The sequence below is a fragment of the Papaver somniferum genome, chromosome 3 (genome assembly GCF_003573695.1).
Source record: "Papaver somniferum cultivar HN1 chromosome 3, ASM357369v1, whole genome shotgun sequence".
Classification (NCBI taxonomy): domain Eukaryota; kingdom Viridiplantae; phylum Streptophyta; class Magnoliopsida; order Ranunculales; family Papaveraceae; genus Papaver; species Papaver somniferum.
The window spans coordinates 7,622,930-7,634,018 of record NC_039360.1 but is presented as its reverse complement, the minus strand read 5'-3'; the positions used below and the strand labels follow the sequence as shown (position 1 = coordinate 7,634,018).

General features: G+C 37.0%; 1 long non-coding RNA gene across 2 annotated transcripts; it reads left to right on the top strand.

Annotated features, from left to right (window-relative positions):
• The first annotated feature begins 2,742 nt into the window (after positions 1-2,742).
• On the top strand, positions 2,743-9,680 carry LOC113355255. 2 transcript variants are annotated; one of them, XR_003362324.1, is made up of 4 exons: positions 2,743-3,057; positions 4,960-5,053; positions 5,741-8,744; positions 9,620-9,680. It is a non-coding gene; the product is annotated as an uncharacterized LOC113355255 (long non-coding RNA). The 2 variants fall into 2 exon arrangements; XR_003362323.1 differs by lacking the exon at positions 9,620-9,680 and having other exon boundaries at positions 5,741-8,982.
• The last annotated feature ends 1,409 nt before the right edge of the window (positions 9,681-11,089 follow it).

The window sequence follows — 11,089 nt, the reverse complement described above, 5'->3', positions numbered from 1 at the left end:
GGATTATGTGTTATGATTTTTGAGGATTTTTTTCTTTGAGTTCTTTTTTTTTTTTTTTTTGTAAGGAAATGAAGCCACACTAAGCCAACAGGATTGCAAAGCTGCTGAGTGATTTTATACTCAAAATTACAGAAGGAATCAACACTTTCAACTCTGAAAGTATGAAAAGTCAGCATTTTGACATAAAGAGAAAGGTGTTTAGAAATGCATGATTAGTCGGCAAGGCATTAATTTCATAACCTGCCGACTAAACTATAGTCGGCAAGGTATAAGGATGGATACCGTGACGACCCTGTAAATGCTAATTTCAGAGATGAAAAGTCGACAAAAAAACACCCTGCCGACTTTTGATTCGTTTTGATTCTTCGTTTTTTTCCCCATCGTGTATAATTAGAGTTTTGAAGAAAGATTTTGAAAACTTTTTGAATATGTTTTAGTTGCCATGGTTATTTTATTGTATTAATAGTATGGATAATTTGGTCTTTTAACACCTTTTACACGCCCCTTAGCACACTAGTTTGGATGGGTTAAATTTTGTATACCCCAATTAATCCGGATATACCCCAATTTGGTCAGGTTTTTCAATCCGAACAAAAATAGGTTAGGGTTTGCTCATTTTCTCTACTATGTTTTGATCTTTGATTTTTTTGGCTTACTCTTGATTTCTGCGTTACGGGTTTAGTTAGGGATTTTTTTTCTGATTACCGATTTGTGAAGTTTAATTTTGCAAGTACAATTTTTATTGGAAAAAATGGATACACAAACGACCCAAACGAAAAGAGGAAAAACATACCTCGCGTCATTAGGGGCCACTCGAAAAGAATTATGGGCCACACTAAAAGACAAAAAAGGTCACCCAAGCATAATAAGTGGTCATCCCTTAGCCGACTAAGCCGTATTGGCGAAACTACCCTTCTACAATCGGAAGTTAAGGACACAAATTAACTTCCGATTGTAGTGGTTCAATCCTCGACGTTTCAAGACTTCATGGTGGTTCGGTGGTGGTTCCATGGTGGTCAATGCATATGGGTTGGAGTTTTTGGACGATGAAAATTCGGGAGTTAAGGACATAATTTAACTTCCGATTGTAGTGGTTTAAACCTCGACGTGCCAAGGCTCCATGGTGGTTCGTTGGTGGTTCCACGGTAGTCAATGCATATGGTTTTGATTTTGTGGCCACTTTATATTCGTTGGTGGTTCCACGGTAGTCAATGCATACGGTAAGAGCTTTTACTTATCTTCCGAGTGTAACAATCGGGAGATATTTGGCTTGACAAACTCCCGAATGTATATTGGCCCAAAATTCTGAATTTCGAAAAACACTAATCTTTGGAGATTTTGTAATTATTACATTCGGAAGCTAGGTAAAAGCTTTTACTCCCGATTGTAGTGCGTGCAAGACTCGAATTTCCAAGGTTCTTGGTGGTTCCAAGGTGGGTGCAAGGAGGCAAAACCTAATGGCTTGGATTTTGTGGCCACTTAAAATTTGGGATTAAGAGCTTTTACTTAGCTTCCGATTGTAACAATCGGGAGATATTTGGCTTGACAAACTTCCGAATGTGTATTGGCCCAAAATTCTGATTTTCGAAAAAAACTAATGATTGGTTGTTTTGGAATTGTTACATTCGGAAGCTAAGTAAAAGCTTTTGCTCCCGAATATTCCTTGGCCACAAACTCCAAACCATATGCATTAGCCACCTTGGAACCACCACGAGCCTTGTCATTTCGAGCCATCATGAGCCTTGGGACCACCATAATCGAGAGATATTTGGTTTGCTAAACCTCCGAATGTAGAGTGGCCCAAAATTCTGATTTTCGAAAAAACGCATAATTCGTATTTTTTGGAATTTTTACACTTGGATGATAAGTTAAGGATATAACCTCCGAATGTTCATCGGCCAAAAACTCCAAACCATATGCATTGGCCACCTTGGAACCACCAAGAGCCCTGGCATTTCGAGCCACCGTGAGCCTTGGAACCACTGTAATCGGGAGATATTTGGTTTGCTAAAACTCCGAATGTAGAGTGGCCCAAAATTCTGATTTTCGAAAAAAACTAATGTTTGGTGGTTTTGGAATTGTTATAATCGGAAGTCAGGTAAAATACCCAACTTCCGAATATGCATTGGCCACAACCTCCAAATCATATGCACTGACTACCTTGGAACCACCATGAGCCTTGGCATATGGAGCCATCATGAGCCTTGGAACCACCATAATCGGGAGATATTTGGTTTGCTAAACCTCCGAATGTAGAGTGGCCCAAAATTTGATTTTCGAAAAAACTCATAATTTGTATTTTTTAGAATTTTTACAATCGTATGATAAGTTAAGGACATAACCTTCGAATGTTCATCGGCCAAAAACTCCAAACCATATGCACTAACCACCGTGGAACCGTCACCGAACCATCATCGAGCCTTGGCACGTCGAGGATTGAACCACTACAATCGGAAGTTAATTTGTGTCCTTAATTTCCGATTGTAGAAGGGTAGTTTCGCCAATGCGGCTTACTCGGTTAAGGGATGACCACTTATTACGCTTGGGTGACCTTTTTGTCTTTTAGTGTGGCCTCTAATTCTTTTCGAGTAGCCCCTAATGACACGAGGATATAAAAGCCAGAGTCCACAAAGGTAACCAAGACCCACTCAACTTTGGGTTCACACGTGTAATGTACCATGCCATTTTCTCTAGAAACCTAACTTCAGTACTTTACCAAATCATGCCGACAACAACCGACCGTTCACTTCCCAATTTCTTTCTCTTCCTGTCAAACCCATACCTCCACCATCACCATCGAGAAATCTATTCTTCCCCACCTATCTCAGACTCTGTCTAATAGCCTTTTTCCCATCTCCAAAATCTAAACCAAAACCCATTCTCATTTTATGGTCAGAACCATCAACTTCCTCTTGTCGTTGTAACCTAGCGATAGGTAGGATGGCTTGATTGATTGAGCAAGAATGAAAAAGATATGATGGATTATGTCCGCTGACGTTATACTGGAAACAACATCAATAGACAATAGGGTGGCTATAATAAAGACATGCATCAGTGGTGAGTTTTGTAAACATCAAATCCCAAATTTTCTAATTGTACTTTATTGAGAATGGGATTGAGATTTGAGAAAATTTTGTATAAATAGGGGAGGAAGATGTATATTGAAACCAAGCCCGGACTAGCCGGAGCAATTAGCAGTAGTAAATTAGGTTTAATTTCATTTTGTATTATGTTCTAAACATCTTTTCTAGGGCTTAGATGAAACTCTTAATCTAACATCAGATAAATTTGGTTATGAAATTGTTCTTGTTGTGCTTAATTTCTTAACGGTAGATTTAATATTTGTACTACAACATATTACTTTCACCTTGTTTGTTATATGCAACCTAGGTAGTTGGAACAATTCTATGTTGTTGTGCTGCAACTCATGCTACAATGAACCGATTTATCTTTTGATTAGTTGTGCTTTAATCAGACAATTAATGCTTAGGATGAATACTTTAGTTGTGATTAATTATCCATCTTCAGATCACCTTGAATATGCGGCAGACTCGAGAATCTTCACCGTTGTTCGTTAAAAGGACAAGAGTAATTTTGATAACTGAATTATCTACCGTAGGTTAAGCAGTGGATTCGACTTCCCTAGTGCCTTGTAATTGCATTTTAATCTTGTTTTTGTAGTATAATCATTCATAAACTTTGTCATATCGACGCAAAACCCCTCTTCGTGTTACTTTTGTTTGGAATCAGTTATAGTAAAAACGTAGCTTCAACTTCACACCAACCTAGTCTCTGTGGGTTCGACCTGTATTTGCCCTGTTTTACATAGTAGACACTGTGCACTTGCAGTTCAGTATAATTGTAGGCTAACTTTCTAGTCCTACCAAGTTTTTGGCGCCGCTGCCGGGGACTCGGTAGCGGTGTAGCTGAAGTTTCTTTGTCACTTTACTTATTTTAGCTCAATCATGTACATGTGTTCGATTTTCTTCAGTTATTGATAGCATAATTTAGCTGTTTAAACACATCTGTCACCTAATCTGCATCTTGTTGATAAGTGTTAGCTGTAGTGATAATCTTTCTATCACCTGCATCATTAGTATAACTTAGTGTACCTCTTTCCATTTCAAGCTCTCTGTTTTTAACATACTGTAACGCTAGCGGCTGTAAATTGTTTTAGCACAACTTAGAAATAGATAGCTTTCTCTCATCTGTATATATAGTTTTCGTCTCATATCTCTATAATTTCTTGTAGTTGCTAATCATCATAGTTTTGTAAGTTTCTTTAGCATATTTGTTAGCTTTTCTTCTTGTTTTTATTTCTCAGTTCATTGGATTACTACAATCTATGGCCTGCTGTTGCATTCATAGCTTAGTTCTGTAGCACTTTAGCTGTAGGTTCTCATTTGCATTCCTGCATCTTTTCAGTTAGCTGTATAATTGCCAAAAACTAGTTTTAGTTATAGTTCATAATATCTTGTACATATTTTAAGCCATTCCTAGTTTTACTATGGTAGCATAACTTAGATTTAGTGTAGGAGAATCTGTAAACATTTTCATCTGCATCCAGTTAACTGTAAGCTGTAAATTTAAATCATCCCATTCGCATTAACTGCATCATTGCCAAACTTTCCTGAAGTTAGTTGCATTTGTAGTCATCAATATTCTGTAGCTCTCAACTGTGGTGATTCTGAAACTCCTATTGCTGGCATCTGGTTACCTTGGAACTTAAACTATTCTTGCAAGCATAAGCATTTTAGTATGACTTGAACTTTGTAGAAGAATCTGTAATCTGTAGATAGTTGTACTAGTTCATTGCTGCTAAAAAGTTGTCACCAGTCCCAGCATCCCTGCATTTCATATTGCAGAATTTTTTTTCTGAAAATTTTCAGTACTAGTGCTCTCTCGACTTTGATCCATCTGTGCAAATCTGGGAACTGAAACAGGTTGTTGAGTTAACAGGTACCTGCTGAGTTGAAATACAAATCAAGGAAAGGAAAGATAAAGGAGCAGCAGAAACTGTTTTATCGTGCCTAAACCCGGTTTTATATTGGCGGTATCGTATTATCAAACTCGAATTCTGTCTTAACTATCTTCCTTGTCTGCTGAGATAAGTGATCATTAATGATTGTCAAATTCTGGTACCCGTATGCTTGATTCTGTGATAACTGAGTGAATTGTTTGCTCGCAGTCCAACAACCAATCTCTAAATTTTTAATGCTGTCACGAATAATATGCCATGTATGCCTGACAAACTAGCGGCCTGACTGAACCTTTTCCTTAATCCGGTGAAGTTGAATAACCTGTTTACGTATTGAACTTTTTCTTTTGTCGTGCACCTCTTGATCTCGGCAGAAACAGTGCATTCATAAGCATTAATCTGTGACATACGATAACTGTCTGTTGAACTGGTTGCATGGGTATCTTTGTGCATGAGTCTGTGACACTTGCGTAAACTCTGTGCTTGCTGAAATCATAACGTTACTGTCCAGCAGCCAATCTTTGAATTCGTGACAGCTGTTTGTATGCTTGCATAATCACGATACCCATTGAAATGAGCACTGCCTCCCTGATCTGTGCATTGCTACTTATCTGAGCAAGTTAAATCTGTGTGCTTGATTCTGTGACGATTGAGTAAAATCGCTGCCAGTCTGAAATCATTGTCAAAACTTTAGATTCTTTACAGTCAATTACAATCAGTATTGATACTCTCTGATTTTGCTTTACATGTACAAATTCGAAGCCCTGGCAATCTCTGTTGAGTAACCAGGTACCTTTGAAACTGAAGCAGCAAAATACTACCAGTTTTGTGCCGGCGGCAACATTCTGGAACAATAATTGTTAACAGGTGCCTGCAAACCAAAGGAAAACGAGAAAAGGAGTAGATCCCAGTTGTTATTGTGGCTAAGCCCGATTGGTATCATTCTCGAACCTCAGTATACTTTATATTCGTATGAATATGAATGATAAACCATGATAGCCTGATAACCTAGCTGCTTGACTGAACATTTTTCAATCCCTGCAACATAGTGCATGATCCTGTAGTGGCTGAATTGTTATATCACTATGCATCTCTCAACCTCTGTTAAACCTTGTGACTGTCCTAACTCAGTCTGTCACTAGATAGAGACCATGTTTGGATTTTGGTCTGCAACTAGGGATGAAAACAAACACATTAGAGAACTCACACATGAGCATGATTCACATTTTGAGTTTCCATTAGACCATGGTGTTGATAATTATAGGGATTATTATGGACATTTTCAAGGTCCTGAGCTACGATATACAAACCCTAATGATTATGCACACATGTATCACTCACCACCAGGGGATGTTGAAAAATTTTGTACTCCCCTGATCCCTTGTATGCAATCTGTAATGGAAAATATCAAACTCATTGAACAAAATAATGCTAGATTTGAATTGCAAGCATTGTATGATCATCCATATAACGACGCCTATGAATTCCCCTTCTCTAGTGAACCTCATGCACCACCATGTACTGAATATCCATGTGAAATGAGGATACCCACTAGTGAAGGCTCTCCTTCCATTGAACAAATTAATATGATTCTTAAAATGAACCTGATTCATTTACAAAGTGAAGAAAGGAAGGAATTTCATGATGAGATGTTTGTTATTCCTAATGAAGTAAATTTTGAAAATAGTGTTTATGTTTCTACTCAGGAAACTAATGTTGAATATGAACCTAATCTAGAGGTAAATGAGTGGACTAGAGACACTGTGGTTTTGAACAGGACATTGAATTCTTGTTATGATGATGATGATGATGTTATGTTAGAAGAACATGTTTATGCTGAAAATATTGTGGAACCTTTGGGTTCAAAGATATTAGGCTTCTCTGCCTCGATATTCATGAATGATATTTCTTCTAGTATTCCATAAGCTTATACATATGATGTGGTTACTGATCTGGAGCTTGTACAACTGTTATGTTAAGATGAGCATGACTTAGGAAAGGTTGAATCTTCTGTTGACACTAATGTTCCTATGCATAAAAATATAAGCGATGTGTCTGATTCCCTGTCTAGGTCCCAACATGATATTTCTTCTGATTTGCCTATGCTTGAAACTGATGTTTTGAATGCTGCTGATGACACTGAATTGGGGTTTGCTGATTTGTTCAATGATTGTGAGCATGATATAGCACTATTTGTTTCTAACTTGGGAAAAACTAGACTGCATAGTGATATTTTTGAGCCTAAAAAATGAATGTAATTTAAATGCATCCGATTCCCTGCTTAGAACACAGTATGTTGCTCCCGCTGATTCTCTTATGCATGACACAAAGGTTTCGGATGATGATTATGAACTAGAGCTTGATGAATTATTCTGTGAATGTGAGCATGCTATACCTGTTTCTGACTTAGGAAGTGTATGTGATGGTACTAATGGCCTTTTACATGACTTAGATGTTCCTATTTCCCTGCCCATGTCACAGACTGGTAATCTTGCACCCAACCTAGATTTGGTTTGTAACAAAATTGTAAAACCAACTTTTCTGAGAATACCTAATCTAGGATTGGAACTGTGTGCCTCCCAAGTCCTCTTAGACTATTTTGCAGACAAGTATAATGTTTTTGAGGAGCCACAGTTGAAATGCATAACTCTGCCTGTTCCTAACAAAGTCCATTTTGAGTTAGACCTTGTGCATGATGAATCCTTGAAATTGTTGGATTTTGTGTCCAAAAGTATATCCGTTGAAAAATCCAGGTTTGGGGGTAACTCATTCTGTCTGGCATCCTCACTTAAAATCCTGTCATGTTATAATTTTGTGAGGCTACTGAAATTTCTGCACTCTGTCTTTTGGTTTGATCCTCAACTCTTTAGGTTGTATATTTACGGTGAATCATATGTGTATATAATCCAGTAGGTAAATGTTTAATATCTCTATCTTGAGTCAGTCTTATTTTTCTTTGGTATATACATGTGCTAATCCAATGTAATCTCAGCTGAAAAATGTTAGATTCTATCCGAGAATAGTGGAGTTCAGTTATTTCTTTCGTCAAATCTGGTAATCTCGTTCCTTTTCTCTTCTCAGCATTGTTCTAATGGTATGTTGTTGTTCAATCCTGTTTATCTTTTGAAACATCGAGGACAATGTTTAGTTTAGATTTGGGGGTGAAGAGTAAATACCATGTAACCTACTGTGCTATATTTAGAAACTGAACTCTGCCATAAAAAAAAATAAAAATAAAAAATGAATAAATGAATAAATGAAAAATGGAGCTCATTTGCCTTGATTTGTGATACCTTCTCATGTATGATATCTTAGGGTTCTTAGTCTAGAGATGAGGCACCTCTGATTCTAGCACAATCCACATGTGATATAGAAAATTTGCACATGCACGACTACCAAGCGTGTATAGCGTCGATGTTTCGTAGGTTAAGTAGGCTGCCAATCATCCAGAATACTGAATGAGACTTGACTAGCTTGTTCTTTGGTTGGCTGGGATAGAAGTTGGAGGATACATTAAGAAAAGCAACCATTGAATTTGACCGGGTGCATCGAAAAGGGATACCTCTTGCTAAAAGTGTCATGTATTCTTCTGTTTTCTGTAAAGTTATTGTGTCATCTTATGTTTGTATCTCTTGTTATTCCAAAATCAGTTGAAAAAAAAATCAAAAAAAAAAGAAAAAGATATGATGGATTATGTCCGCTGACGTTATACTGGCAACAACATCAACATACAATAGGGTGGCTATAATAAAGACATGCATCAGTGGTGAGTTTTGTAAACATCAAATCCCTAATTTTCTAATTGTACTTTATTGAGAATGGGATTGAGATTTGGGAAAATTTTGTATAAATAGGGGAGGAAGATGTATATTGAAACCAAGCCCGGACTAGCCGGAGCAACTAGCAGTAGTAAATTAGGTTTAATTTCATTTTGTATTATGTTCTAAACACCTTTGTTAGGGCTTAGATGAAACTCTTAATCTAACATCAGATAATTTTGGTTATGAATTTGTTCTTGTTGTGCTTAATTTCTTAAGGGTAGATTTAATCTTTGTACTACAACATATTAATTTCACCTTGTTTGTTATATGCAACCTAGGTAGTTGGAACAATTCTATGTTGTTGTGCTGCAACTCATGCTTAAATGAATCGATTTATCTTTTGATTAGTTGTGCTTTAATCAGACAATTAATGCTTAGGATGAATACTTTAGTTGTGATTAATTATCCATCTTCAGATCACCTTGAATATGCGGCAGACTCGAGAATCTTCACCGTTGTTCGTTAAAAGGACAAGAGTAATTTCGATAACGGAATTATCTACCGTAGGTTAAGCAGTGGATTCGACTGCCCTAGTGCCTTCTAATTGCATTTTAATCTTTTTTTTGTAGTATAATCATTCATAACCTTTGTCGTATCGACGCAAAACCCTTATTCGTGTTACTCTTGTTTGGAATCAGTTATAGTAAAAACGTAGCTTCAACTTCACACCCACCTAGTCTATGTGGGTTCGACCTGTATTTGCCCTGTTTTACGTAGTAGACACTGTTGATAGGAACATTTTTGTGTCTTATATAATCTCAATTGTATATATTATTAGTGCTCGATTTTATATTTATTATGGCTTTTTATGTCCCTGTAGGTATTTTTGGAGAAATAAGCTTTTGCGGCGAAATTGGCTAAAAAAGTGGTTTTTGCGCTCGTTAGAGAAAATTACTATACGGACTTTCACTTTGGATAAGGGGAGGTCATCTTCTTCATTTGAAATTTGAATTTTGGAGGGAAAATAAGAACAAAATTAGGGTTGAAGAATTGAAGGTGTTCTAGGGAGATTCAATGGCTGAAATCAAATGGGTTTGTTCCTCTTGGCTAAACAGGGCTGGTAATGGTCTTATTTTTGCCCAGAATTGGCTAGACAATCCGCAGGAGATGAATCAAGTTTTATAGTTTTTGGCGGAAAAATATGCATGCAACTGGCAGAGTTGGGGATTGAATTCGATCGATTTCCAGAGTGATTCAATGGCTGAAATTGATTGGGTTTACTCCCTAGGACTAAACAGGCTTGGTGAAGTCTTTTGTTTGAACCCAAATTGGCTAGAATAGCCGGAAAAGGAAATAGAAGTCAGGTTTTGCACGGGTCTCTGTATGACTTATTTTTGGAATTCTAGGAAGACTAAAGGCAAGAAACTCTTCCCAAAGATACATATCTATCTAAGGAAGAGTTTGAGATAAGTTGGAAAGCTCAGAAACGCGTGAAACAATTTTGGGAAGAGATTATTGCCGTAACTGCCAAGAAAAGAAAAGAAAAGAAAAGAAGAGATTTCGAGAAGTTTTGGGGAGATTAAATCGCTCTGTTGGCTATATATAAGTTGCTGGGAATTCATATAAGGGAGTCGAGACTTTGGGGGACCGAGCTGAAGGCTTGGTGAAACTGCAGAGGTGAAAATCAAGAGTTGCAGAGAAGACGTTTCTGCTGCTGAAGAACAACGTCGTAGAACACTTCACAACTTAGCAAGAAACCGTTACCTAATCTTTCAAATCCAATACCTTTGTAACAGCTTTGCAACAACTATTCGTGTTAGAATTTATTTGTAAGGGAAGCTTCCGTAACAGTGGATTCTGTAACAATTATATTTGTTACAGATTCACTTCTTCAATAAAAACACCTATTTGAGCCATGATTAAATATTTTGAGCGTGTTTTTGACATGAGGAGCTAAACCCCAACACTGGGATGATGGAGGAATCCCTATTTCACAATCACTTGGTAACTATAATTGATTCTTTATGACTTTTGCACTTGTTTTAATCGATTTATGATTTTTCTTGATTAGTTGTGATTTTGTTTGATGTCGCATGCTGGGTTTTAGGAACTTTCGATACGTCATGCTTGTGAATTATATCTAATGCTTTGTAAAATCTACTTTTGGCAAAGAAAAGAGTCAACAAAAGATCTAGAATTGTTATGAGTCATCATATGTACCAATTGAATGTGATTAGTGGTGAAATCCTAAGTCTCAGTACCTCTCGATATTCGTGACAACCTTGTGAATATATTTTTAGTATTTTTATTCTTAGTTCTTAAATCTAACCTTTACACAATCCGAGTTGAA